Here is a 3692-nt window from a genome sequence, read left to right as displayed (position 1 = left end):
TTTATTTACATCCTTCATGCGCAGCTGATTTAAAATTCGATTTGGTTTTCACCGAGTGATCAGTTTCTTCGATTGAAAAAATGGCCCAAGAAAAGAGTTATACGGTCGAAAATCTTCAAGAGGCTGTTCTTTTAGTGAGAAATAAATCACTTACCGCGTATCAGGCACAGAAAAGGTACAATATTCCGAAAACGACACTTCACGCAACAATTAAGGGAAGCCACGACAAGAAACATGGAAGGGAAATAGTGTTGAGTGTTGATTTGGAGAACCAGCTAGCGGATTGGGTTTGTATGTGCGCTGCTTCTGGCAGTCCCAAGACGGCCAAAAAGATCTTGGAAGCTGCCAAAGACCTTGCGTCACTAGTTGGGCGTAAATTTAAAGGAGGAATTCCATCATCAGGTTGGCTGAAAGGGTAACCACCGATGTCCGAACTACCACGAAAGCGCCGAAAGAATCTGTTAATATGAATTTACATTAAGCACTTCACATACACCTTCTGTGTGTGAATTAACTTGGAATAAAATGTTAACAAACTAAAAATTGCTAACTGAAACTTATTTCCGGAAAAAAAAACTCCTAGGAGAAAAAAAAACCATAAAACCGGAATTAAGTTCTGATATTCTGCTCCTAAATTCCCCGGGGGCACCCAGAACATGCCCGGAAGTGGCCAATGTGGTCCAAGGCACTCAATTTTGTTATTGATATTTTTATCGAACTTATAAGTAATGTGAAGTGTTGCATGTTAGGTTTTATTCCTTCCATGTCAAAATTAGGTCCATGTTCCATATACCCTGGAACTTGTTCCGGCCATATCTCCGGAATCAGTTGACCGATTATAAAAATATTCGATAGTTTTCAATGGGACCACAATACCTATAGTCTGACGTTAAAAAATTTCCAAATCAGATCAATGATTTCCGAGAAAATGAGCCCTGATGAGTAGCTAATGCGTGGAAAGTGAACTTTTTTAAAAACGAAGTTAAACTCAAATTTCTTGATTTTTTTAAATAGCAAATTCATAAAAACTATATAAAAAGGGTTTTTTCATGATACCAATAAGCTCTAAACAAAGTTTTTGAACAAATATGGGCTAAACTAGCATTTGCAAAAATAGGTCCAACCATCATAATTTTTTAGGTCCAACCAAGATCAGTATAAGTCCAACCAACATCATAATTCTTTGCTGAATAAAAATGTTTTATAAAATCATTGTTTCATAATGTTTAACTTTTTATGTTATAATTAGAAACAAGAAAGGTAGATCTTTCCCCTTATCACGCATTTTTCATAATTATATGTTGAATTCATAAAAAAAATACGACATGAATATTGACGTCGTGTGAAACCTGCCAAAATAGGTCCAACCATCATCAGTTACCCTATTGAAACGCCATTGAAACGCCAATGAATTCACTTCGGCCTATCCGATGAAGATAAAACTTGATTTGGTCGGAGCACTTCTTTTGTTTTTGGGAATAATGGGTGCAAACATTCATATCACGCGCTCTCATTGACTTCGTTCGGTAGCTTATTAACTAAAGTATCGTACCAAACACATAATTGAATTGACTAATTCTGAAATCATAGATTTATTATAAGTTTTCTGCTCGATAGGCCCAAAATGGGCGATTAGGCCGAAGTAGTTATCTACCCTATTTCTTTTCAATCCTTCCTTGGACTTACCTGTGGTAATCCTGCTTGGACATCGAATTGGAAAATTCCCATTCGATCCTTTGAATTCTAATAGTAATTTTCTTAGTCTTTTTGGAGTAACTGTCTTCTGCCACTATGTCACCTCAAAGCAAAAGAAAACGGCAATCTTTTGTGCCCTCTTCTCAATAAAGAAATTCATTTGAGCAATCAATTTGATATGCTCACGGATGATGAGAATAATCCATCATCCAGGCAGTCTCATTCTTACACTCATCCCTTTTTCACATGTACGAATTATGGAACAGTGTAATGTATAATTGTAAAATTTCTTTGAATAAACATTAACATGTATGAATTATAGAACAGTTTAATGTATAAATGGAAAGTTTCTTTGAATAAACGACGATTCTATTTTAGAAATCCACCCTACTGATTATCCAGTAAGCAACTGACCAATCTGAATTAAGAGTTTCATTAATGTCCTTATCAGAAATCTCCAGTTAGACTAACATTGAGAAAGCCCAGGTGTGGAAGCTGCCCTCCTGCACATTCGATTGTCGTCAATGGATGGCAATCAATGTCCGTCGGTGATTGGCACTAGATTGCGGAACAGAGACCGACGTTAAATAAAGGAAAGAAGACATCATCCGCCATTGTAAACCGACGTTAAGATATCTGCTGCTTACTCTCTCTGTCACGCACATACACAATGTCGACCAAGCGCACTCCACCTGCCAGTATCAAGGCAAACAATGTTACAAAGCGTCCGAGAACAACCGATGAAGATGCTGATGCTAAAGGAGATCCAATGACACTGGACATTGCAGTAAGAATGCTGATAAAACAGTTCACCGAGACAAAAACGTTGATTGATGAAATGCGCAACGAGATAAACATCAAGATCGATGCTGTACAATCTGAGCTCGAGGGTAAATTGAATGCCGTCTCGAACGACATCCACTCTCTCAAAGCTGAGTGTACTGCTAATTTCCAAAGCTACGCCGTTGCGTTGAACGCGTTGACCGGAAGGGTTGACGAAATGTCCTCAACCATGGACAGCCTGGGGAATAGGAACGAGCTCATCACCAGCTAGATCCCGTGGGATATCCTCAAAGGTGAGGACCTCTTCAAAGGTGAGGACCTCCTAGATATCTCCAGTCCTGGATATAAAATCTTTCGCAACAACCGACTGCGCCTGCGGAGGTGGAATTGTAATCTATTACAAACATCACTTAGGGTGTAATAACATTTTTGGGGACAGTACCACAACTCTATTCAGAAGACAAAACAGAGTGCCTACCGTTGGAGTCTCGACTTGACTCGGAGAAACTGCTGATTGTAGCCGTTAACAATCCCCCAAAAAACGGCTGATAAATTTGCTGACTTTATCGCACGTTACGAAACCGTTTTGCTTATTGGAGATTTCAACACAGACTTGAACACCCGAAACATTAAGCGAGCACACTTCGAAACAGTACTTCAGAGTTTTCCGTTGACGTCTGTTGGTGACGAGCCAACCTTCTTTCACCATACGGGATGCTTACAGTTGCACACTAAAAAAATCTGAATTTTACTGGTGATGTAAACATCCATGCATGCAAACATTCATGCATGTAAACTTCCTTTTCACGTAAACTAGCAGCTTGCAAGAAATGTTGCAAACAAAGGTGGAAATTTGCATACAATATATGCAATATTGCATGACATGTCTCATAAAACAATTTCTATTATACGCTCTTCGTAAATTAGGTTGGACTTCATTTCCTCTTCCATCATATGAAGCACGCTGCATGCTTATAAACATACAAACATTAAAAGAGCGTCGTGAATATGCAATGGTTTCATTTGTAAACGATATCGTTTCGCAACGCATTGACTCCACAGAACTTTTATCAAAATTAAATTTCCACGCACCTACTCGGCAACTCCGAAATCGAAATTTTTTTGCCATAAAACATCATCGCACAAATTATGCAAAATATGGGCCATTAAACCGCATGATGGCCTCTTACAATAAACACTGCGAAACCATTGAC

This window comes from Ochlerotatus camptorhynchus, unplaced genomic scaffold (genome assembly GCF_037179485.1).
Source record: "Ochlerotatus camptorhynchus isolate MF236.1 unplaced genomic scaffold, CSIRO-AGI_Acam_v1.1 ptg000458l, whole genome shotgun sequence".
Classification (NCBI taxonomy): Eukaryota; Metazoa; Arthropoda; class Insecta; order Diptera; family Culicidae; genus Ochlerotatus; species Ochlerotatus camptorhynchus.
The sequence above is the reverse complement of the archived record's forward strand: the minus strand, read 5'-3'. Positions refer to the sequence as shown.